The 26,556-nt window shown below is 43.9% G+C and overlaps 1 long non-coding RNA gene across 1 annotated transcript in view; it reads left to right on the top strand.

Annotated features, from left to right (window-relative positions):
• The first annotated feature begins 433 nt into the window (after positions 1–433).
• LOC141567617 (uncharacterized) overlaps positions 434–26,556 on the top strand; it is a 214,893-nt gene continuing 188,770 nt past the window's right edge. Inside the window, exons 1-2 of the long non-coding RNA XR_016021937.1 lie at positions 434–735; positions 8,672–8,764. This is a non-coding gene — a long non-coding RNA (uncharacterized LOC141567617). The remainder of the gene's footprint in view (positions 736–8,671; positions 8,765–26,556) is intronic.

Genomic DNA, 26,556 nt, shown 5'->3' with positions numbered 1-26,556 from the left:
GGGCATACAGTGGGACTGGAATTCAAAGGCTGCTAAGTAGAGCTCCAAGGTCCAACCTCTCAACCACTCGGCTGCATCACCTTGGTAGTAGGTCAGAATCAGCACCCACAATGCAAGCTTTCCAAGCCTCCATCCATGTGCTCTTCTTCTAGACCTGCTCCATCCCACATGGTAGCCACGAGCCACATCTTGGCTACTGAGCACTTGAAACATGGCTCGTCCAAGTGGAGATGTGTCGTAAGTGTAAAAGCCACACTGGGTTTCAAAGACACAACAAGAGCATGTGAGATAGCTCATGAATATTTATTTTTCACATGGATTACATGTTGAAATGATAGGGGGCGTATTGGTTTCAATGAAATGCACGATTATAATGAATGTCACCTGTTTCTTTTTACTTATTTCATGTAAGGGCCCGATATTTCAAGATGACCTGTGTGGCTTGCTTCTGTGGCTCACGGTATGTGTACCATTATATAGGGGACCTGCATTTGTGGACAGCCCTACCCTTGATGACCAGCTGGAGAGCGAAACCTGAGCGCTCCCGTGCTGTTATGTCTGCATCTCAGCCCCAGCCCCGGTGACTCAGTGCCTCCCAAAGAGGGCATTGCACCCACACTTGGCTTTGTCGGCGTCTGTGACTCACACCCGTTACTGTGATGGCCAGAAAGCTTCCCGGCACGGTCGTTGGGGTGACGTCATCAGGAGAAGGGCTCACCAGTGAAGTCTGTGCAGGTCAGTGAGGCTTAATGGGAAGGGTACGACCCCCCAGGGGCCATGCTTAAACCCCGGCTTCATCACATATTAGCTCTGCTATTTCAACTCTGAGCTTCACTTCCCTTCTCTGGAGAAAGGGAGTAATAATACCCGCACCTCCGAGTCAGGAGGGTAAATGAGATGCTGCCTAGAAAGCACTTAAAGCATAGTAAGAGGTCCCATTCGAGGCAGGGGTTCTCCCTCTTCCAGCCTCATTTGCAGAGGATGACTTTACCACTTACAATATCACATTCTAGCGACTGAACTCTAAGTTAGAGAAAATGCCAGGGAACATAGTCCCTGCTGCTTTCCCACGTTCCGATTTCCTTGGTAACTGGGTACAAGTCTGTACCTCAGTTTCTCTCTGAGTGAAGAACCCGAGGGCCCCAGAAAACAGACCCTGCACCTACTACCCAGTGATGGTTGGGACTCTGGTGCTGTGACTGTTCCATGTAGGTGGGAGCCCAGGGCGCTGGGGCAGCTTCTGGGTGATTGTCTTTGCATCCTTCCCTTGCTCCTGGAACTCAGTTGGCTCTGCCATTAGCTCAGGCCTGGGTTAGACACAAGGTGTGAATCTGGGACCAGGAAGGCTTGAACTATCCTGGCGCTCAGAGTGGCCTGAGGCAGGGCCATGTCCAATGGATCTCTCCAGGGAGAACGGAGTGGATGAGTACTTACCTTGGGCTGTCACTTGGAATATTTGGGGGCAGCAGTGGAGCGCCAGGTTGACTCTAGTTTCTTCAAGTTCTCTAGGCCGTGGCTCCAGGACCTGCATTGAGTTGGGGGAGTGAAGTCATGTCAGTAAAACATGGTTGACGTGCACAGCTATTCAAATGAGCAAAAATGTATTCAAATCCTGAGCCTAAACTTGCTAGTTATCTGACCAGGGAAAAGACATCCAATCTCTTTGAGCCTGTTTCTTACCTTTTCAAGGAAAGAACACCAGCTCATCTAGTCATTGTAAGATAAATGACAAAGTGTATTGAAATGCACATTGAAAATGTGTACTTGTGGGCGTTCATTAAATGTCAGTTATTAACATGGAGGCTTATCTTTTTGTTCTGGTGTAATGATGGCAGGGAGATTTTTCCCTGTTTTTTGGGTCAAGAATACTGTATCCGCCCATATCCTATGGGCAGCCCATGGGAGCAGCCCATGGAAGGAAAAGTGATACACCAAACTCTTGCTCACCTCTTCCCTTCCCCAGTTCATACCCCACCCTGGACACTGACCATCCGATGGTCTGAATCACGAACATGAGTCTGCGAAACAGAATCATTTTCTTTTCAGAAATCTGTAGGTAAAACCCGCAAGTATAAGGACCATTTGGGACTAATTTCAGTCCCTACATGGTTTTACGCAAATAAATGACTCGCAATATGCCCTTGGCCAATCCGCGCATCCTCCTGGGGCATCTGCTTCCGCTTTAATAAAACAGGATGAGTAATCCTTGCCTCTCCTTCATTTTACAAGCATGTAACAAGGATGAATCCAGTGATGGCTGCAGAATCTTTTGAGGTCCTTGGAGAAATAGTTGCTATATAAATGCAAAGTACGATGTCCATTTCTATTACATTGTGTTTTGCAAATAAATATGTGGGCTTACATCACATGCATGTCAAGGGCAGTCTGGCCAGCTATTTGTCACGTGCATTTTTTTTCCCCAGTGAAATAGTCATCTCCATACTTTATTCCTTGAAAGCACGGCCCCAAATTCATAACATATGAGATGATGATGATTATTTTTCTTTCCTGGAAGCTCATCTTTCTGCCTCATTTCAGCCTCTGGTGTTTCTGACAGATCAGTCATTGGAGATGTGTGCGTGGGGGTGGTGGTGGTGGGGGTTTCTCAGTACCTTTAAGGATCTGGGTCAGGATCAATTAGCGTTTTATGCTCACTGTCCTTCCCATCTTCCCCCTCTGACCCTCTTAATTGAGTTGTTCAGAAGAGAAGATGTGTCAGTCATTTGAACAATGGCCTGCGTATCCCCTCCTAAGCACTTTAACAAGGTTGCTCCCTAATTCAGGAGATAAAATAACAGATTTTTGTGGAACACACTTTGCTTCATATAACACTTTAGGGTCCATCAAATGTCATCAGTTATCTCAGTAAAAGCAACTCTTCGAGACCCCAATGATCAAGCCTAAAGAAGTGTGAGGTAGCGATTTCCTTGTCATGGTTCTGAAGCATCAGAGCTCACGCTTAGGTGAATTGCAACTCTCAGGACGGAATTTTCTTTTTCTTTTTTTTAAATAAAAATACACAAATTTGGCCAATGGGAGAAAAGTGAATATTGATCCTGAATTGAAGGGGAAACATTTTTTTATGTTTAAGAAGCCTCCTGGGTCTTGTATTCAAATGTAGACAGTTGGGTTCTCTGGGCTTGTGTCTTTTGGGATCAACCATATCTATTGCATACCTACCCTTCTCCAAAAAGCTTTGTGAGACTTAATTCATGTTCACAAAATCTTCAGGAGCTAAACTTTTGGAACGCCTGAGTCTTCTAACTTTACAGAAAGCATAAAGAAAATTGTAATTCAGTGTTCCCCTGAAAGCCCTGGACCCCAACGGTCCTGTCCCCCAATCCAGTGTCTATTGGCTTACTTTGGATAAACCTCAGGCTATTCAAAATGCAAAGTCTCCCTTAATAAGGCTTCTTCCCCCTCCCCTCTTTTAAATGTAGGTTCTGTCAACTTTCCTTCCTGCTCATTTAAAGCAGTCTCTTTGAGTGAGCTCATCTGCTTCTATATATTTTACTACCATGTTTATTTTTGTAATTCATTTTTCTTTCCTTAGCGCCAGCTCCATACTTCTAATTGCCTATTGTATATCTCCCTATGAATGTCTTAAAGGCGTCTTAGTCTCTAAATGCCTAAACTCAGACACACCATCTTTCCTTTTACATCAGCTCCGCTTCCTACATTCATTGTCTTGGTTTGTGGTACCTAGTAGACAAACTACGCCAGAAATGTGGGCGTCACCTTCTGTTACTCTATTCCATTCAGTTATGAAATCACGTCCATTTCTGGCAAATCCTCTGTTCCACCCTCTCCACTGCTCTTGAGAAGAGTTCAAGCTCTTGGAACCTCTTACTTGGACTCTTGTAACAACATTACATCCACCACCCCTTTTCAAGTCTCCCAGCCACCGCCTCTCCTCCTCAGTGCATTCTATTTAAGATCTTTTTAAGACCAACCTGATCATTTGGTCTTGTACTTTCAATAGTACCACAGTAGCTTTATGATATAGTTCTCTTGGTGGTGTGGCCTTTGTGTCCTATCTCTCCGACTTGACCATGAGATCCCTGACGACAGAGACCTTGTGTGATGCCACCTGCATAATTCAGATTTCTGAACAGTGTGAGCGCTGAGCAAATCAAGGGATTTAGTACAAAATAACCGTGACCAAAAAAAAAAGCCCCTGGGTGCTGTCCATGGTGCTGGTTCCCTGCTACTTTCACCCTCACGTTGGCCTCCATGCAGAAGCAGAATTCTCTTTGATAAGCACGTGTACCATTTAGCTCTGCATAGCAAAAGTACTATATTATCTAGCCTCTGACCCCTTCACCTCCCAAAGTCCCATAAAGTCTTCTTGTAAAAGAAGTCGTATGTTCTATTCTATGCAACAAAAGACACCATCAACAGAACAAAAAGGCTACATAGGAAATGGGAGAAAATATTTGAGAATCATATAGGGGGGTTAATATCCAAAACATATAAAAAACTCCTACAACTCAAAACCAACAACAACAGCAATGAAAATAACAAATAATGGCAAAGGATTTGAATAGACATTTCTCTTAAAAAGACATACAAATGGCTAATAAGCACAGGAAAAGATGCTGCATATCACTAATCATTAGAGAAATGCAAATCTAAACCACAATTAGATTCCACCTCATCCGGAGGAGCATGGCTACTATCAAAAAAATTAACAGAAAATAACAAGTGTTGATGAGACTGTGGAGAAATCGGAACCCTTGCACACTGTTGTTTGGGATGTAAAATGCTGCAGCCACTATAACAAAACAGTATGGAAGTTGCTCAAAAGTGTCCAGAAGTGGAATTGCTGGATCATATGGTAATTCTGTTTTTATTTTTTTTTATACCCACATTCACAGCGGCATTATTCACAATAGGCAAAAGATAGAAGCGACCCAAGTGTCCATCAACAGATGAATGGCTAAACAAAATGTGGTACATACAGATAATCTATTATTCAGCCACAAAAAGGAAATTCTGACACATGGCGCAACACACATCGACTTGGAGGACATTATGCTGAGTGAAATAAGCCAGTCATAAAAAGATAAATGCTGTGATTCCACTTATATGAAGTATCTAGAGAAGTCAAATTCACAGGAACAAAGTAGAATGGTGGTTGCCAGGGACAGGGATGGGGGGAACAGGGTGTTAATATTTAATGGATACAGAATTTCAGTTTGCAAGACGGGAAGACGTGTGGAGATGGATAAGTGGTGATGGTTGCACGACATCGTGAGTGTACTTAATGCCACTGAACTGTACACTTAACAATGGTCATGAGGGTGAATTTTTTGTTATGTGTATTTTACCACCACTTTTAAAGACATTCAAAAAGAAAACAAAGACATGGTGTGTTCTGGTGGCACAGTGATGGGTCAGAATTTAGGAGCCTTGTTTTCAAGCACAGGCTTTGCTTTCAACCAGCTCTGCACCCCAGGATTCTCATCTACAAGTTGAAGGACGTGGGCCAGATGACCTCTCAGGCCCATGTTTCCTCCGAATTTCTGGGATTTGGGATGTGGGTCCCTGGGCCCTGGAAGAGCCAGGCAGAGGGGTGGGAACTTACTGGGAAAGTGGCCCTGAGCACATGCTACTGGACGGACCATCCTGTCATAAAAGAGATAACCTCGATTTCCTTCTCTAGGACAGTTCTCCACTCCCGTATCTGCTCTATAAACTGAGCCAGACAGTCAGCACATCATGCCACAGATAGCAGGACTCACTACGATGACGGCCCTGGTATCTCACCCCCTCCACTTTGCCTCTCAGCCATTTATTCCCAGCTCTCCTCTTCCTGGGTCGTTGATCTTACTGTATCCTCTTTCTGATTCTAAAATTTGGATGGGCATGCAACGAACTTATAACAGTCAAAAAAGCTTTGAAAAAAAAATAAAGTTGAAGGAATTACAGTGCCTGACATATTAAAAAACGTTATTGGTGAAAATGTAGACATACTTATTAGAGGGATAGAATAGTCCAGGGAGAATCTGTCACGTATATGATGTTGTATTCTCTCCTGCCCTGTGAAGCCATGAAAATCGCAGCTCAGGTTCATCTGGTTAGGTGAATGTACTCAAGCACATTGAGGTGGGGGTGGAGGATGGGGGTGGGTCCGATGGTGTGACACTCACTCACTTAGCGGCCACCACAGACAGGTCTGAGCCAATTTTCCTTAGAAGTGACTTGACAAGTCTACTCCAATTTCAGAGCAGTTTCACATCTAATGTTTCACTGTGTCCCTGGGGTTACCTACTGTGTCAAGTTCAGATATTTACTGGGAAGTTCACAGGAGATATTAATATGACAATATTTCCAGTTAACAAAGTATGTGACAGCATCATCATTATTCTTTAAAAAACATTTTCAAAACAACTCTGCTAAGAGATATTTTATGAGCATGTTACAGATAAGAGTCTTCCCGGGAAACCATCACCACTGCACTGAAGATGGAACATTCCCATCTTCTCAGAAGACTCCTTCAGGCCCCTGTGCAGCCAGTCCCCTTCTCTCTCTCCTGGGAATCCACTGATCTGCTTTCTGTCACTTAGATTGCTTTTGCTTTTGCTAGAATCTCCTATAAGTGAAATCATACTTTGATGTCTTTTGTATAGAAAGATGTCACCTGTGTTCATTCCTTTTTATGGCTGAGCAGTGTTCCTTGATGGCATATGACGGTGTGTTTGCTGGTTACTGGTCATTGGACATTTGGTGTTTTCCCCAGTTCTTAGCCATTATGAATATATGCCTATAAATATTTTTGCAGACCTTGTGGGACCATAGATTTACAGTTCTCTTGAGTAACGGAGTCGATGGGTCATATAGTAAAGTGTATGTGTAAGTTTATAAGAAACTGCCTAATTATTTTCCTACCTGGTTAATCCATTTTATGTTCTCCTCAGCATTGTATGAGAGTACCAGTTACTCTACATTCTTGCCAACAGTTTATATTTTAATTGCAATTTTAGTCATTCTAGTCGGTGTGTAGTAGTGTCTCTTTTTGGTTTTAATTTGCATTTCTCTGATGACTAAGGGTATTGAGTATCTTTCAATGTGCTAATTGCCTATTCATATATCTTTTTTAGTGGCACGTCTCTCTTTTAATTGAATTGTTCTTTTATTATTTTTTTTTAATTGGGGAATGTTGGGGAATGATGTGTTTTTCCAGGGCCCATCAGCTCCAAGTGAAGTTGTTGTCCTTCAATCTAGTTGTGGAGGGCGCAGCTCAGCTCCAAGTTCAGCTGCCATTTTCAATCTTTAGTTGCAGGGGGCACAGCCCACCATCCCATGCGAGAATTGAACTGGCAACCTTGTTGTTGAGAGCTCGCACTCTAACCAACTGAGCCATCCAGCCGCCCCGATTTATTCTCTTATTATTGAGTTCTAAGTTCTTTTCATATGCTTGATAAATCTTTGTCTGGCATATATTTATATTTACACTTACACATATACACACACATGCATCCGATATTTTCTCCCATGGCTTGCCTTTTCATGTTCCTAATACGGTCTTTCAAAGAGAAGTTTAAAATTTTGATGATGTTTAATTGATCAATTTTTTTCTTTTGAGATTTATGCTTTTAGTATGCTAAGAATCTTTGTTGATCCCAAACCACAGAGATTTTAATCTATGTTTTCTTCTAGATGTTTTACAGTTTAACTTTTATGTTTAGGTCTATGAGCAATTTCAAGTCAATGTTTGTGTATGTTGTGAGGGACAGGTGGAAGTTTATTTTTATTTTTTTGTATGGATATCTAGTTGTCCCGAACCATTTTTGAAAATACGGTCCTTTGCCTTTTGAATTATGTTGTCATCTTTGTAAAAAAATCAGTTGAGCATACGTATGTGTGGATCTATCTCTGGACTTGTTATTCTGGTTCATTGATCTAAATATCTATCCTTACATTAATAAACATTGTTTTGATTATTGTAGCCTCAGGGGAAATCTTGAAGTCAGTCAGCATAAAACCTCTAAGTTTATTCTTCTTTTTCAAAATTGTTTTGGCTGTTTTAGATCCTTTGTATTTCCATCTGAATTTTAGAATCAGCTAATCAATTTCCACAAAATAAACCTGTTGGAATTGTGACTGAGATTGATTGCATTGATGCTACAGATTACTTTTGGGAGAACTGGTACCTTAACAGCATTGAGTGTTTTAAACCAAACATGGGTCATGTCCATTTATTTGGGTCTTATTTAATTTATTTCAGCAATGTTTTGTAATTTTCTCTCTTTGTGTGTGTGTGTGTGTGTGTGTGTGTGTGTGTGTGTGTGTGTGGCGGGGGGGTGGGGTCCGAGCCAACTTATACTAGATTTATTCCTAGTATTTTATGTTTTAGGTGCTACTGCACATAGAATTATTTTAAAATTTTATTATTTTAAAATTTCATTTTCCAATGAACTGTGGCTAATATGAAAGATTACCATTGATTTTTGTATACTAACCTTACATTGTATGACCTTGCTAAATTCACATACAAGTTCTCTTATTTAACATGAGATATCTGCATTCCCCACAGAAGTGTTGCTAGTTACCATTGTGTAGATCTTGCACATATTTTAAATTTATCCTTAAGTATTTTTTTTGCTTGAGAATGTCACTGCAAATGATCTTTTAAAATCATTTCCTTTTTCGATTATGTTTTGCCCAGGCACCAGTGTTCTTCAGACACTTCAGTCGACTCCATGGTGTCGCCGGGGCTGAGAGCCACTGTCCTGAAGGCTGGTCATGAACCTTGCTGGAGGTGGGTCCCCTACTTGTGTTTGTTTCGTTCTTTTGTTGTGATGCATGTGGATGGCTCAGATCACTCAAGCATCTGAGGGTCCCATCAAGAAGCAGAGTCATTTGTACCTATGGCAAAGAGGAACCCTTGAGATTCCTCTTAATGGAAAATGCTATTGGGCTTCAAAGGGGATAGGCTCCTACAGGGGACTTAATGGATCCTGAAGTAGGTGATTGACCTGGTGTGGACGTGTCTATGCTGGTGGGCTGGATTTGAACTTCAGCTCCTCAGGACTCGCCGTGTGCTGGGCATTGGTGCTGGGAGGAGAACTTTGTAGTTCCGTGGGCTAACTATTTCCTCTGAGGTTATATGTATATATATCTATGTTGTAGGCGGTGGGGCTGCATTGGGGAGGACCCGTCGGAGATGTTTTTGTACGATTTTTCTTAATTAGGAGGAAAGAGATAGAAGCTGGGGTGTGAGTCAGCAACCCATTCTTTATTCTCCCCTGTACTCCAAGTAATGGTATTTAACGGAAAGGCAAATGCATTCATCTTCCCAGCATCCTGGCCCATGGAAGCCAAGAGGCTGCTGTCAGAAGAGATATTAGGGGCTATAAAAAGCTATTCAATCCCTTCCCCTCCTTTCTCTCACTTTGTAACCCCCTTCTCCCCAGGCGATTGGTGTTGCGCTTGCTAACTCTTCCTCACCTGGAAGTCTTAGGCCTCGCGGGCATTTTATCCAATTCAGATTGAGTTTACCTTACCATTCTTCTCTTCTCTCCATCATTTCTCTGCCGGGGGTGACAACACAATGGAAGGATTTGTCTTTCTGCTTTATTCTGTCAATTTCTAAAAGAGCTGGGTGATGTGCCCCTGGGCATAGGAGAGCAAAGCAGCCCCCCTGGGACAGGCAGCAGCTGACGTGATGCTTCCAGCCACGTGGCCTGGTGCTTCTGAGCCAGGCTTAGGGAAACAGGTGCCCCTTGTCTTTTTTCCATGTTTTTTTTGTTTTGTTTTGTTTTAAGCCTTGGTATCTGTACCTTGTCTCATCTCCCAGCAGTACCCATGCCAGGGTGGAGTTGGGCAGCATTTGTCCCGTTGGATCATAAAATTGTCCTGGAGGAGAGCGATCCATTCCCTAAGGATTTTCTCGCTCTGCTCTTTGTTCTTTCATTCTTTCAGGATGCCGTGACCGCCGATGCCTCTGCCCACATTCCAGCTCTCTCCCATTTTCATTTTTCTAATGGCAGGTTCAGAAAATTCAATCCCACACCCAGGTATTGAGCACTGACTCCATACCAGGGACCGTGGCGAGCAGGAAGGATACAGTAGGAAATGGGACCTGGTCTTTTCTCACAAGAAGCAGGTCTACTGGAAGAGACAGACATACACAGATGCAAATACTCGTCAGTCAAGGTCAGGCATGTGAGTTGTCTAGTTCAACTGGAAGGCAGCACATGTGGCTTGGGAGGAACAGCAGAGCCAGAGATGGGACCAGAAGGCAAGTTGGGGCCTTTGTTTACAGCGCAGTGGTCAGACATCTGCACAATCTATGAAGTGATCCCCCAAGAAGTCCAGTGCCCATCTGGCACCCTACATAATCTTAACAACATATTGATTCTGTGTTTCATATCCCTGTGACTATTTCCTTGACTACCAATTTGTACTTTCTAATCCCTTCACCTTCTTCCCCCAAGTCTTTTTAATTTTAGCCATTTTCTTGGCTGCATAGTGGTCTCTCACGTATTAATTTGCATTTCCTATATGACTGATGGTTCTGAGTACATCTTCATCTGCACGTGGGCTGTTAGAATATTTGTGTATCTGTGTGGGAAGCACATATTCAAGTTTTTCACCCACTTTTTTTGTTTTCTCCTTTTTCTCATTGTTTTTAGGAGAATTCTGGATACACGTCTGTCGTTGAATATGTGTTTTGTGAATACCTTCTTCTGTGTGTGGTATTTTCTCTTGATAATGTGTTTTGAAGAGCACGAGCTGTTTTCATTGATCAATTACTTAGTTTATGGTTGGTGCTGTTGCTGCCCTGCTTAGGAAATATTTGCCTACTGTAAGGTACTGCTCTCATTTTGGAGATTAAAAAAAAAAAAAAAAAAGAAGCAAAATGAGTCAAGGCTACAGAGCAAGTGACAGAGCCAGAACGAGCCCCCGGGACCTCTTTAGCCCCACGGTCCTCTTACTGGGCGTCCACATACTGTTCTCCTCACTAATAGAGGTGCCGTAGACGAAGCCACCAACCTCTTTCCATCACTGTGACCTCCTACCCCACAGTCAAAGGGGATCAAATTTAAGATGTTCCAAATGTATTGAGCGCCTTGAAACTATTCCTACCCAGTTGTTCCTTCTCTAGAAATCTGAAACGTAGACAAAGTGTTATACACACAAATGTTCACGGCAGTGTGGTTTTCAGTGGCAAAAAGGAAAGAAAATAACCTCAATATTCAGCTATCATAGACTGGCTAAGTTGTGGCACGTCTATAACATTGACTAGTACAGCTGCATAATATTCAAATGAAGGTACTTTTGAAAATTATTTAGTGACCTGTGAAAATGAGCACAGTATACTATATATTTCTTTCCATTTTAAAAACTCATCTTTATTGAGGTACAATTTATATACAAAAATGCACCCACGGCAGGGTAAAGGTTGATGAATTTTCTTTTTATTTTGTACAACAAACTTCACTGAGGTATAATTTATATACAATAAAATAGAGCAATTTTAAGTGTACAGTGTGATGAGTTTAGAAAAATGGATACAGTCATGTAACCACCACCATCCCAATCACGACACAGGATATTTCTATTACTCCCCAAAATGCCCTCCTGCTCCTTGTATGTCGTTGTTTCTTCCCACTCAACCGAGGCAGCCATTGATCTGTATTCTGTTGCCATAGATTAGATTTCCCTTTCCTAGGATTTCATACAAATGGAACAATACAGTGTTTTGTCTTTTCGCTATAGCTTCTTTCCGTCAGCACAATGGTTTTGAGGTGCGTCTGTGTCGTCGCAGGTATTGCTAGCTCTTTTATATTGCTGCATACTATTCCATTGAATAAATATTCCCAATTTCTTTATCCATTCTCCTGTTGATGGGCATTTGTGTTGTTACTGGTTTTGGGTTAACACAAATGAAGCTGCTAAGAATGTTCAAGGCCAGGTGTTTGTATGGACACATCCTTTCAGTTCTCCTGGGTAAATACCTAAGATGTGGGTTGTCAGGTTGTACGGTGGGTGTATATTTAGCTTTGCAAGAAACCGCCCAACTCTTTCCCAGAGTGGCTGCACCGTTTTGTATTCCCACGAGAATTCCAGTTACTGTACATCCTTATTGGTCTTTGGAATTGTCAGGTTTTTAAATCAGTTTATTTTCTTTTTGTTTTTCATTTTAGCCATTCTAATGGGTATATAGTGAGATCTCATTTTGTTTTCTTAAATAACAGCTTTACTGACATATAATACACATACCATAAAGTTCATCTGCATAAAGTGTGTAGTTTGATGATTTTACTGTATTAAAAGATTTGTGCAACCATCAACATAATCTAATTTTAAAATATTTATATCTCCCCAAAAGAAATCTTGTACTCATTAGCCATCTCTTCTCATGCCTCCCATGCAGTATACTATTAGGTAGAAAACAAAAAGCAAAACATAAATTATTATTCCAAACACATGTATATATTAATACATATTATATATTCATATGTATGGAAAAAAGACTAGAAGGAACTACGTCAAACACAAACCTTAGTTGTCTCATGGCAGTGGCATTTATAAGTAACTTTATTTTTCTCCTCTGTAGTTTTTAGAATTTCAAAATTCCCCATAGTGAGCACATACTTTACGATTTGAAAAAAAAAAAAGTCATTATTTGTATATGAAAAAAAGACATTTCTTTAGACTACGTCTATCGAGGAGGGCAGCACCATTCCAGCGACTAACACTGTGTTTGCAGTCTGATTTCCTTTGGGACAAGAACTTGTAAAATTTTCTTCTTCTGGGTTTTGCAGTGAGTTGGCAGCATAAACTTGCTGTTTGCGATATTTACGTGAACTGCCTGGGGGAGTCCTGTAAACTACTCTACGAGTTGGTTTCTCTATTGACAGGCTGTTGAATGCTTAGAAAATGTGCTCTGGAAAGCAAATCCGTATGGGAGTTGACTCAACGGGGAACACATTGTTTGGTGACACATCAAGAGAAGTGAAGAGAGGTTGGTGTTTGGTTGAGATCTCGTTCTCCCAGTTTGTGGGCATGGATGCATGTCGGTATGGAATGCACATTTGTACAAGTACATAACATATATTTTTACATTGTAAACTACTGTGGATTTAGGCGACTATATGCATTGGTCCTCAAGTCCTAGTTTAATGACCATAGTGCAGTATGATTTAGGGTAAGTCGGATTCTGATTCCTTTAATTACATTTTCCCCTCGACGTCATGGAGACCTCACTAACCCCCATCACAACGCATGGCCCCTGGAAATGAATTGAGTCACATCTGTGCTTTGAACAAAAAAATGTGCTTTGCTTGGAAGCGGCACACTATTTCACATCTCAAAGGTCACTTTCTGGGGTGAAATTGAACTGATATGAACCATTTTCCCAAGAAGAAATAGACTGCGGTGGACTTGGCTGAGCCAGAGATTGATTGCAAAGAAACAAACCCCACTTAGGCTAGCTGAAACGGAGGGTGCAGAAGGTACACTGTAAGGATTGAATAAACAGAAAAAAAAAAGCAGCAAGGTTTGAGGCAGTCTCTTTCTCTCTGTGTTGGTCCTTATGCTCTCTTGTCCTTGCATTTCTTTCTATGCCTATACAACTCTCTCTTTTAGGCTGTTCTTTACAGGCTGGCTCCTTCTGCTTCTACCTGGTTTGTGCTCTAGTCAGTGGTTTTCCTGTTTTGATTTTTGTTTTTGTTTTTCCCAAGCCCCATGATAGAGACATGTAATGAGGACGGTGACAGGTAAAGTAGTCTGTGGTCAGCAGCCTTTACAGTGGCCCATAATGATCCCCTTCTCCTGGGATTCGTGTCCTGCTGTAACCCCCTCCCTATGAGAGTGAACTGGATTTAGAATTCGCTGAGGTGCTACTTCCAAGTTAGGTTACCCAAAGACTGTGGCTTCCATCTTCTGCGCTGTCTCTAGCTTGCTCGCTCTGATGGAAATAATGTCATGTTGTGAGCTGTCCTATGGTGTGGTCCATGTGGCAAGGAACCGGGGGAGGCCTGTGGTCCAATAGCCTCAAGGAAATGTGTCCTGCCAACAGCCAAGTGAGTTAACTTGGGGAGCTGGGGGTAACCCCTGTCTGAGCCTGGAGATGACTGCAGCCCTGGCAATACCTGGAAACACCCAGCAAAGCCACGCCTGGATTCCTAACTCACAGAAACTGTGAGATACTGTTTTTAAAGCACTAAATTTGGGGTGATTTGTAACACAGCAATAGGTAATGAATACCTGGTCCGCTGAATAATGCTGGTTTTGAAGCACAGGATCCAGCCTCACCTCAAAATAAATTATAAGAGGTGACGTGACCCGAGGAGCTATTCTGGAGAGGTTGTTTTGGCCGAAGTGCCAATTCCCTCCAGCATGTGGACAAGTTCAAGTGCAGCAGTACCATGTCTGCCATGCGGCCAGCTGGGCAGGAGAAGTTAGGTTCTAACAGCAACAGCGTAGATATAGAAAATGCAAACAGGAAGGACTCCATTTTAGAGCACCCCAGATGATAGCCAGATGTTTCAGCCTGTGTTGTAATATCAGAGAGGTGTAGAGGGGTGTGCTTGGTGAATTCTAGTGTCCTTTACAATTCCAAAGGACAGTGAATCTGAGTATGTGCCCATGGATGCCAAGCCCCTATGGCTGGTGCCTTATGTGGCTGGTGTGGACCAGAGAAGTCCCAGTCTTATGGAAAGTCCCTGGGATGAAAGGTCAGATGAGGAAGACTGTTACGTCTCAGAGTCTCACTGCAGGCATGGTTTGGCTCAGAGGTATGGAGAGCATTCACGTGGTCAGACTATTTCACAGGGAAGACATTTCAGCAGGTCTCCATGAACGAGACTCCTCAAAATCATGTATCACCCCCAATAGATTCCACACATCTATTTAAAAGTTCTTTTATTGGGGAGAGTAAACCCATAGTCAGAGAATATGTTGAGAGAGAAAGTTTTCTTAACTGCCCTTGCCCCCAGGGCAGAGTGTTCCCTAAGTGTCCTTGCATACCAAGAAAATGTGTGCTGGGTTCTTCAATTCTTTGTCCGCCCCCACCTCCCAGACTTCTTGGGCTCTGCTTCTACAATAGCGGTTGCATCTACCTCCTTCCTCTTAGGCATCCTCATCTGCCTCACACCAGATGTTTCCCTGTTCTCCTGAAGGTCTACAAGTTGCAGTCCAATGACAATGTACATTCGAAATCTTTAAGCACAGCTTTGCTGACACATGCGTCCTGTCCCCACGGAAGGAATTGTGAAAGAAATTGTACAACACAGGAGAGACTTTTCCTCTGTTCCTTCAAAAGCAGGTTTCCTTAAGCTGCTCCACGTAGCCTTTAGCTTGGGAGGCTGGTCCTTGTGGAAGAAGGGGTGAGAAATCGCCCTTTCTCTGCCACGCATGCTCCTACCCAGAATTCAGCAGCAGCCTGGGACACGCCGGGATGGGTGCAACCCAGCCGGCAGCTGTGATTGCTCTGTACCCAGAGGAGGACATGATATTAATATGAGTCTCATTCGGGTATTAATGGAGAACTGTGCTCGTGAAGGGATGGCTACAGGAAGAACGAGAACTGAGAGAAGAGACAGCTATTGTGTCTGATTCTCAAGGTTACCTGTTGAGATAGGACTGCAGGTCCCTTGTGGCCTGGAAAAGCAATTCCTCTCCGATAGCTTCATAATAAAGAAGAAAGACCCTTTTGCTAATAATACCTTGTATTTATCTCACGTCTTTCTCCAGAGAAACTGCAAGTGCTTCACAGATTTTATCTTTATAGAAAGCTGATCAGTAGGTGTAAAGACCTTCTAGTTAACTCCGCCCCTCTGTCCCTAACTCAGTGACCTTCCTTCTGGTGGTGATGGCTGATGCAAGTGGATCTGTGATCACCCTTGCAGCCAGGCTATATTCCAGGGTACAGGATGGCCCAGATCCCCCCAGGACCCGTCAGCATCTCTTGTTTACGAGTGCCCTCTCCGGAATCCCACTCCAGCAGTTTTAAATGAAAGGGACTTGATTCAAAGGAATTGAGAGTATTTCAAAGAATTCAAGAGCCATAAGAATGGCTGAATCTCAGGAAGGGCCTGCCAAGCCATCATTCTCTCTCTCTTTCTTGCTGTGGGATCACAGTTTCCTGGGGTTGCCCCTCTCTGTGTGCTTGTTTTCTTCTCCTGCCTCTCTCTCTACAGACCCCATTTCTCTGCTCGCTTCTCTGGATCAATGGCCCCCAAATGGCAGCCTTGCGTTTTCAGGTTAAGGGCGGGCAAGTCATGTAGTCTGGTTGCCCTTTAAGAGGATGCAGATCGGCTCAGCTTGGCGCTTAGATGGGTGTCCACACGGTCTAGTCATTTCCTGTGGTAAGAAGGCCTTCCTCCTCCAGGGTGTAGAAGGATTCGTGCCCTTTATCTCCTCCTTTGCTTTGCTTGGGATGGCCTTAACCTTGACCCCTCAGAGGATCTTCAGCCCATATCTTTTTTTCTCTGAGAGGCCACCCCCAGCTCCCTTCCTTGCCTCTCCAACCCCTGCCTGCTCTGCACAACCTGTCAGCCCCTCTTCGCCTCCATTGTCTTATCACTCTTGGCTTATCTGTGACCTTGATTCTGTCCTGCTCGGGAGAGCCTTGACAGCAATGCCTTTGTTCTCCTTTCGGCATCTTGAAAGCTAACATAATACTTAGCAAGTATCTGTTGCACGAACGAACGTATGCAGGAAAACCACTACCTCTCATGAAACAAAGGCTTTGTCTTCATGCTTATGTTTTGTGAGTAGCAGGAGAAACGATCTTCCTGTTTAAGGAGGACCTATCCCTGACCAAATAAAGAGCCTTGGGAACAAAGTACGCTTGCCACTAGGTCCTTTCACTTCGGGGGATTGAAGGTGGCACAGGGAGGCTGCAGCCGCAGTGCAAGGTCCCGCTGTCTGTCCTGGTTCAGGAATTCTTGTCCTTTTCCTTGCAGTCGATCAGTCTTACGGCTACGGAAATGCGGGTGTTGGGGAATCAGCGGCTGTGCAGTGCACAGCCTTCCGTTTTGTTTTATGATAATGTATGTATAGCTTAGTGATTAGATTATGAATCGCTGTGGATTTGTGATCATGGACCTCTCAAATTGATGTTAGTTAGAATCATTTTGCTTTCAAATTTGCAGCAATAACTAAACATGGCAAAATTACTGTGTAACAGGAGGAGGGGCGCAGGGGAGGAGGGTAGGAATGAAGGGTGGCAAACCTGAATCCCTGGAAGAGTTTTCCATGTGGCCCGTCTCCCACCTTCACCTGACACCTGTTCCGATCTTGTTCCCCAGGTTACCTGATCCTTCCCGCTCTCCTAGGTGACAGTTTTCACTTTCACCTCTTTGTTCTCTGCTTCCATCTCACTCTCCCAGGCTCTGGTAGAGATGGTGAGAAAGAGGAGAAGAAGGAAGGGAAAGAATGGATGAGAGCTCCTCCTTTCCTGTTTTTTTGTCCCTGATGCTTCCCGATACCTCATTATCCCACGCTGGGAAAGCCTCTTCTTAAGTTTCCAAGTCTCCCTGATTTTTTTTAGCCACAAGCCAGTATCTTTGCTGGTGTGTGGCAGCCGTGGAGCCCACGGTGAGGTGTTTAGACATAAACACCGTTTAATCCACTATTAAGTCCTTCAGTTTGTGTTCTCATAGCATTAACCATAATGAACTCTTCATATACTGATGTCAGTTTAATATGCTGCTTCCCCAGGAAGGGCCTAGTAGTTCAGCAGTAATTAATGATGACTTATTGCAAATGGTGTCCCTGACTTACGGCTGCTCCTGGGTGACGTGCACATCTCTCCAATGAAGCCATAACATTATTTAGCATTCACATAGCCCTTCACACCCTAAGAACACTTCGTAATTGAGTTAGCTGCACTGTCACTATTCTTTATGCCGATCCTGTCATATGGGTTAGCAGAGGTGTCCCTCGTCACAGGCAAGCTTGACATACCGAGTTTCCAACTCGCCATATTGCTAACCTGGAGGAATCACATTTGTGTATCTCAGAGTCTAGAATGCAAGGTGTTGGGGTGCTGGGGTTCATCAGGTATACAATGGCGATAGCTTCCTAGGGAGCACGAGACTGCAGGCTAACTCCGTCAGGCATTGTAAATATCCGGAAAGAATGAAGGGGGCAGCTGAAGTCTAGGTCATGTGCCACCAGATCTTGAGAGGCGAAAGAAGGTGGCACCCACAGGAAGGGGGATCTCTGAGATACAGAAAAGTCCACAGAGGAAAAACAAGCCACTAATTTGGATCATAGGAATGACCAAGGTCATAAGTTTTTGTTGTCAGAATTTTCAACCTATGTTATGGGGTGGTGTTTTCACAGGGAAACATCTTTCTCTGTGACCAAAATCGTTTGGAATCATTTGGGAATTTGCTTTATACGGTGGATGTTAAAAATCAATGTGGTTGGACCACATTTACACTGTAGAGTAAGGGGAGGGAAATCCCCTGGTAATTTTCTCCGTTTTCAGGGTAGAGGACGTTCAGAACTGAGGAGATGGCCAACGAGCTCAGCCTGATAGAGCAAGGAGGGCAGATTGGAGAGAAATCTTTGCTCATACAAGTTAGGATCCTTTTTCTTCTCCTCTCTACTCTTTGTCTCTTGCTTACTGATGCTGCCCTTTGGTGCGGGACACATTATAGAGTCTGAAATACTAAACACATCCATTTGAAACAATATTTTGATTTCTAATAACTGATAAGGTGAGGGGAAATGAGGTCCCCCTCTGGCCAGAAAAAGGTCAGTCTTTACTCTCCATGGGAGAAAGATAAGCCCAGTCAATTTGTGAAGGTGGTGTCAAAATTAAATTATTTCTCCAGAAACATATATATATATATATATATATATATATATATATATATATATATATATATATATGTAAAATCTCCAACTCCTCTTTCTTGGAAGAAGTGTATTGCCATCTTTCCTTTGTCTTTCTTCTGCAGCAACCTCCGGGACCTTAATTAATCCCTGCTCTTGATTTTTATTGGTTCATTTCTGTCTCATGCTTGTCTTGCTTGCCAACCCCGTTTTCAAACAGAAATTGGCTCCCACAACAGACAACTAAGAATTCATTTCAAGCTCAGATATGAGTAGAACTCATATCAGAAACTTTTAATTATTATTCCTTGACTCTTGTATCAAAACCTTTTGATGAAGCCCCAGAAAACAAGTGACACATTCAAATCAGATTTGCAATTTGCACCTTCATGGAGGGGTTGGCAGGGAAGCTTTATTCTGATGTCTTAAAAAAAAAAAAAAATCCATTTGCGTTGGTTGGGAAATGTAACCTTGTTTGCCTCTGGGGCTGTGTCCCTGGGCCAGTAATGATGATACATCAACTCAAGTTTCAAGCAGGCTGGTGGTGCTCAAAACATCAAGTTCACCTGGGAAGGGAGGATGTGTCCTTGGGGTGACCTCCACCTCCCTGCACACCCCTTGCAGAAGCTTCTAGGTGGAGAAGGGGCAGACCCACTGGGGAGGGGAGGCAGTGTGGTAAATACCCAGCAGAGGCAACTCTAGAGTCTGACTGTCTGAAATTCAATTTCTGACTCTCCACTTCCTAGACATGTTAGCCTGGGCAAGTCACTTGACCTTGAGTCTCAATTTCCTCACTGGGAAAACTGGCATGATAATATCCACCCTATAGGGCTGTCGTAAAGATTAAATGATGTACTTAGGCAATTGGCAGATGGGAGCGCTCAGTCAAGGGTCACTTTTCTTGATATGCAGAGTTAGAAGGTGGTGAGAGAAGTAGAAGGCAGGGCAGCAAATATTTGTGACCCACAGACATAGAGAAAATCTCACTAGCTGACAGCTTGTTTGGTCCCCATTAGAGCATATATGAGGTCAGACAATTAAGTTTGTGAACTCATCCTAGAAAAACTGCTCCATCCCTCATTGCTGAATATCACTATGGTCACCTTCCATGTACTCCCCTTGAGAAGCTATGCACTGATGCCAGTGCCTAGTCCACCCTTCAAAGCAATTTTGGAATTCTTTTTCTGGAATGGCCATCAGAGCTGTTGTTGTATTACCCTTGATGTCCTGAATATCATCAAAATGTCTTCCTTTCAATATTTCCTTTATCTTTGGGTAAAGGAAGAAGTCATTGGGGGTCAGATCAGGTGAGTAGGGAGGGTGTTCCAATACAGTTATTTGTCTACTGGCTAAAAACTCCCTCCCAGACAGTGCCGTGTGAACTGGTGCATTGTCGTGATGCAAGAGCCATGAATTGTTGGCGAAAAGTTCAGGTCGTTTTCATTTACCTTTTTCACGCAGCCTTTTCAGCACTTCCAAAGAGTCAACTTGGTTCACTGTTTGTCCAGTTGGTACAAATTCATAATGAATAATCCCTCCGATATAAAAAAAGGTTAGCGAACAAGTTCACACACAATTGTCAGACCTTTATAAATTAAATCTCCATGCCATCTCATCCACTGGCTTCATGGACAGAGTAATGAGTAACGAGGCTCTTCTCCAGGCAGACCAGTGAGGGGTGGGGGTGGGGTGGGGATTGTGGGCAGCAGAAGAGGCTATGTAAGTTTTTCTGGGTCACCAGCTGGTAGGTGGTAGAACCGGAATTTGCACCCAGGTTGCCTGACTCCAGAACAATGGTTCTGAACCTTCCCTGCACACTAAAGTCACCTGGGGAGCTCCTTAATGTACAGATGCCCAGGCTAGGCCCCAGCTCAACTAACCAGAGCCTCTGGGGGTGAGATCCAGGCAGCAGTAGATTTTAAAGTTCCCCAGATGATGACAGTGTGTGGCAAGGCTGAAAAAACTGCTGGAGAGCAGAGCAGTGGTTTTCAGAGTGTGGTCCTTGAGCCACCAGCATCCCCTGGGGAACTGGGGAACATGGACATTATCATGGTCCACTCCAGACCCTTTTAAAAAAATTAAATTTATTGGGGTGACATTGGTAAATAAGGATACATAAGTTTCAAGTGCACAATTCTGTACTACATCACGTGTATATTGCATCGTGTGCTCACCACCCAAAGTCTAGTCTCCTTCCATCACCATCTATTTGACCCCCTTTACCCTCTTCATCCTCCCCCACCCCCCTTCCCCTCTGGTAACCACCATACTGTTATCTGTGTCTCTGAGTTCGTTTTTTACTTTGTTTTATATCCCACATATGAGTGAAATCATACGGTTCTCGTCCTTTTCCATCTGACTTATTTTGCTTAGCATGATACTCTCTGGATCCATTTATGTCGTCACAAATGGCACTATTTCATCTTTTTTTTACGGTGGAGTACTATTCCATTGTGTATATGTACCACATCTTCTTTATCCAATGATCCATCGAAGGACATTTAGCTTGTTTCCATGTCTTGGCCACCGTGAATAATGCTGCAAAGAACATAGGGGTACATATATCTTGATAGATGAATGTTTTCAGATTTTTCCACCCAGACCTTCTGAATTGGAAACTTCAAGGGGTGGGCAACAATCTGTGTTTCCACAGAGCCCCCAGGGGATTCTGCTTCTTGCTGGTTTGAGAACCGCTGCTTCCGAGCTGTGCTTCTCAACCTGTGAATCACTGAGGGATCTTGCTAAAGTGTAGATACAGACTCCATGGGCCCAGAGTGGGACCTGAGCTTTAGAATTGGTGGCACAGATGCTTGTGCAAGGGAGCTGCCTCTCGGGTCCCAGGGTCTCTGCAGCAGCAGCATCACCTGGGATGTTTGTCACCAGGCACATTCCTGGGCTCTGCTCCAGCCTACTGGATTCTAATCTCTGAGGGTGGGACCAGGCAGTATACATTTACACTAACGCCACGGTGATATTTTTAATGTGCTGCTAAGTTTGAGAACCTGTGTTCCCAAGGAGCTTGACCGTGACAGCACGTCCCTTTCAGGCCATAGGGCTGGCCAGCCAGACAGCCAGTCAGGGTCTAGACAGCTTGCCTTTGGTGCTGTAACTTAAAAAAAAGAAACCAACAACAGAAGCTCTCGGGCTGCTGTTAGCGCACCTCCACCTAAGAACCACATCTTAATATGTCCACAGGCTGCAGAGAGCAGGGCTATATTAATCCCTGGATCCCTGACACTGGCCTGTCCAAAGATCTTGGGCCCTGTTGCTAGAAATACAACTCTATTTCGCCCTCTGGTTTTGTGGTGCCCGCCCGGCCTGCCTAACCACCCCACTGACTCAGCAATGTCTGGCCAGCCCACAGGCCAGTAGGTTAGGAGCTGTCATGACTCTTCTTGGGTGTAAATACGCTGCTGTGCCACAGGTGGTAGCCACTGCTTTAGCTTAACGAGCACAGAACAATGGAAACCCAAAGTGCTGGCTTCTAGTTCAGCTCGAGGAAAATATATGTTCACGTGGGTAGTGTGCAGATCTGGAAGCAGTCTCTTCCTAGAGTGTCAGCCCTTACTCTGGGGCAGTTTAGGCTGGTTTCACCACAGGGCACACAAGTGTTTTTGAACCCAGGCTCTTGTAAGCACTGTAGTTCTGTAACCCCAGGGTGGGCAGGTGGGCAGGGCTAGCTGTGGCCCACACAGAATACGTACAGGAGGGCCTAGGAATAAAGACACCCCAGAACCCTCAGCCATCTCCCCTCAACTACATCAGCCTTTGCCCCTTAGCAAGGAGCTTGGAACTTCACCCTTGGCTGTTTATTCCTTTAGATCTCATGGGATTCTTCCAGAGTCCTCTCCGAAAACCTAAGATCTAAATATTCCTGAGCTGTTTCCTCATCTCTGAAATGGGCAGTCCTCATTTAGACTGGAGTAAGGATTATGTAGTTAATATATGAAAAGAAAAGCGGTTGGAAGAAGGCCTGGTACAGAGCAAAGGCTATGTAAGTGTTAGCTGAGATTGTTGTTATTATTACCAGGTAAGGTACAAAACCGATATCTTTTTTTGGGGGGAGAAGTATTACCTGCTTTTCTTCTAGATTTGCTAAACGTGCCATAACCTGGGGTTTACAGTTCCCAAGCCATTCTAATCATAATGGAGCCAGATGCAGGGAGAAAGGGCCATTAAATAACATGGGACCATCCCTTCCATCCTGAAGAGTGAGGGGCTCCGATGCCCCTGTCGTCTAGAAAACAGTGGCTAACATGGTAACGGGCTTGTGTAGGAATCTTCTTTGACAGATGAACAGAAATGACCAACAGGTTGAACCCCTGCAGCCCAGCCTCTGCCCGCTCGCTGGCGGCTTGGTCTCGCTTGCAGCACAAGGTCTCCTTCTGCTTTTTCTGCTACAAGGCCTCTGGATGGAAGAACAGCCATTAAAAAGCAATTTTTAAGGGTTCAGTAGAGGTCTTCTTAATGAAATGCGATGAGACAGAAAGGGCATGTGACAGCCTCCAGGTGTGTCTGCAGGGACGCGGGGCTTCCTACACCACCCCCACCGGAAACACAAAGGACCACCCAGCTCAGCAGCCAGGCTTCCGCTTGCCTTTCTGCTAGCCTGTCCTGGCCTCCTGGCTTCAAAGCTGCCCTCTGAGGCCCGTTCTAACAGGCTTCAAAGGCGCTGCTTTGTGGTACTGTCGCTGGGCATCCAGGAGGTGTTGTGCAGGGCAAGAAGTAACGGGAACAGGCTCAGGGGCGGGGGGTGCTGGTATTGGAAGGTGGCACGTGCACTCGCCCATCTCACCTCCCATGCACTCATTATAAACACAGCACATGCTCGTGCACTTACAGGGCTCATTGGTGTTTGCTTTTTCTGTTGGTCATCATTTTATTTGGCCCCTTCTACCTCACCTCCCTTCCCTCTCCATCTAAGTCTAATCCCCACACACTGGTCTGCGATCCTGGAGAGGGGGAGGGGCACGGAGATGAAATGAGGCTCAGAAGCAGGTGGGGGTCCCCAGGTGGCCTTTCTGACAGCTTTTGCAGAGGCCTGCGACCTCATGGAACACAGGGAGGGAGGGTAGGTATTTATATATGAGTTTTCCTCTGCTTCCACCCCCTCTCCAGTTTTATTTGTGGGGAAAATGAGGGTCAGCGAGTGAAGGGACTTACCTGAGGTCACTGGTCGGATGCTGACTGCTGTACCTCATTACCCGGACAATATCTGTGTCCTCTGTCCACCCAAGCTTGGTGTCAGTACCTCACCATAGACTTAGGGACTTTGAAGATACTTGCTTGCTGATCGAAATAGTCCAGCTTTGCTATTTTCTTAACGTTTTCTAATTTGTTTTTCAAGTTTATTGGGGTGACAATGGTTAGTAAAATTACACAGATTTCAGGTGTATAATTCTGTATTACATCATCTATAAATCCCATTGTGTATTCATTAGCCAGAGTCAGTTCTCCTTCCATCACCATATATCTGATCCCCCTTACCCTCTGGTAACCACTAAACTATTGTCTGTGTCTATGAGTTTCTGTTTCTCGTTTGTTTGTCTCATTCTTTTGTTGTCTTTGGTTTATATACCACATATCAGTGAAATCATATGGTTCTCTGCTATTTCTGTCTGATTTATTTCGCTTAGCATTATACTCTCAAGAGCCATCCATGTTGTCACAAATGTTCCTATATCATCTTTTCTTACCGCCTAATAGTATTCCATTGTGTATATATACCACAACTTCTTTATCCATTCATCTAACAAAGGACATTTTGGTTGTTTCCATGTCTTGGCCACCATAAACAAAGCTGCAGTGAACATTGGAGCACACGTGTCTTTATGTATAAATGTTTTTAGATTTTTTTGGGTAGATACCCAGGAGAGGGATTGCTGGGTCATATGGTAATTCTATTCGTAATTTTTTGAGGAACCTCCACACTGCCTTCCATAATGGCTGCACCAGTCTGCATTCCCACCAACAGTGTATGAGGGTTCCTTTTTCTCCACAGCCTCTCCAACACTTGTTACTATTTGTCTTGGTGATGGTAGCCATTCTCACTGGGGTGAGGTGATATTTCATTGTGTTTTTTATTTGCATTTCTCTGATGATTAGTGATGTTGAGCATTTTTTCATATGTCTATTTGCCATTTGTATGTCCTCTTTGGAGAAATGTCTCTTCAGGTCGTCTGCCCATTTTTCAATTGGGTTGGTTTTTGGTGTTGTTGTTGAGTTGCATGATTTTCTTGTATACTTTGGATATTAGCCCCTTATCGGAGGGACTGTTTGCAAAAATCTTCTCCCATTCAGTTGGTTGCCTCTTTATTTTGTCGATGGTTTCTTTTAGCTTGTACTATAGGGCTACAATAATCAAAACAGCATGGTATTGGCAGAAAAACAGACTCACAGACCAATGGAATAGAATTGAGAACCCAGAAATAAAACCACAGAAATATGGACAGATAATTTTTGACAAAGAAGCAGAAAACATACAATGGAGAAAAGACAGCCTCTTCAATAAATGGTGCTGGGAGAATTGGATAGCCACGTGCAAAAGAATGAAACTGCACGGCTATCTGTCACCATGTACCAAAATTAATTCAAAATGGATCAAAGACTTAAGCATAAGACCTGACACAATAAACTGCATAGAAGAAAACATAGGTACTAAACTTATGGACCTTGGGTTCAAAGAGCATTTTATGAATTTGACTCCAAAGGCGAGGGAAGTAAAAGCTAAAATAAACGAATGGGACTATGTGAAACGTTTTCTAGTTTTGTGTTTAGCTGTTGAGTGAGAGAGACGAGGATATGCATTGCGATATGAAGACTGGATTTTACTGGAAACTGAAAAGCTCAAAGTTTTACTTTACCTTCTCCCATCTGAGACGGGCTCTGGAGAAGGCCTAGAAGATTCTAGGACAGGTTGAACCCCGTTCTCCGTCATTCTGTGGGGCCTGTTTCCTTGTTTCTCGCCAGTTCACCTGCGTGGTTTCCTCTTAGGGTCCAGGAGGTCAGGGAAGCAAACATGAGAGAATCAGAGTGGGTGGGTGTGGAGGACAGAGCCCAGGAGAAGGGGGGGTCGTGAGTTGTCTTGTTTGTTTTGAGAACATTAAGATGCTGAAATTCAGCCCATTAAGGAAACATTTTAGAATTTCCCACCTGGGCCCCTGAAGCATGACTGTGTGACCTTCATGTGTCACCAACAGTAGCTCAGGGTTTACATCAGAGCTTTGTGCCTTAGAAGAATCCCTTCTACCAGTTTTCCGAGCCATATACTCTCCTGCCCATTCTAGCATGATCTGTTGGCCCTGGGTTACCATTTCCCTTTTTGCCTTTCAGTTTCTCCCCTTTACTTTCTTAGAGCTGATCTTGAGAGTTGTCTCCAGCTTGGAGCTAAAGGGGGGGAGGATGGGCTCCTTGAGGAAGGACTGTCCTCTCTCACTGTCAGTATGGTCCTGGCTCACTTCAGGCTGGGCGGCTTGAGGACAGCAAGCCATATACATGTCAAGGACACGGAGACTGAATTGTTGTGTTGCCCATGGCAACTGATTCTGAGGTTCTCCTCTGGCTTGGCGGTGCCTGTGTTTGAGAACTAGTACACTTTCTTTGGGGTTTGAGAGTTTGTGGGTTTTCCCTAGCTGCACATGAAACTGTGATTTTTTTCTTTCTGGCAGTATTCTCACACACACACACACACTCACTTTTGCATGCGTGCGTGCAGTCACGTCCCAAACCTTGTCTGACATATGAATATGTATT

This window comes from Rhinolophus sinicus, chromosome 8, assembly GCF_057876585.1.
Source record: "Rhinolophus sinicus isolate RSI-liver-muscle chromosome 8, RSI-T2T, whole genome shotgun sequence".
NCBI classification, from domain to species: domain Eukaryota; kingdom Metazoa; phylum Chordata; class Mammalia; order Chiroptera; family Rhinolophidae; genus Rhinolophus; species Rhinolophus sinicus.
The sequence above is the reverse complement of the archived record's forward strand: the minus strand, read 5'-3'. Positions and strand labels throughout refer to the sequence as shown.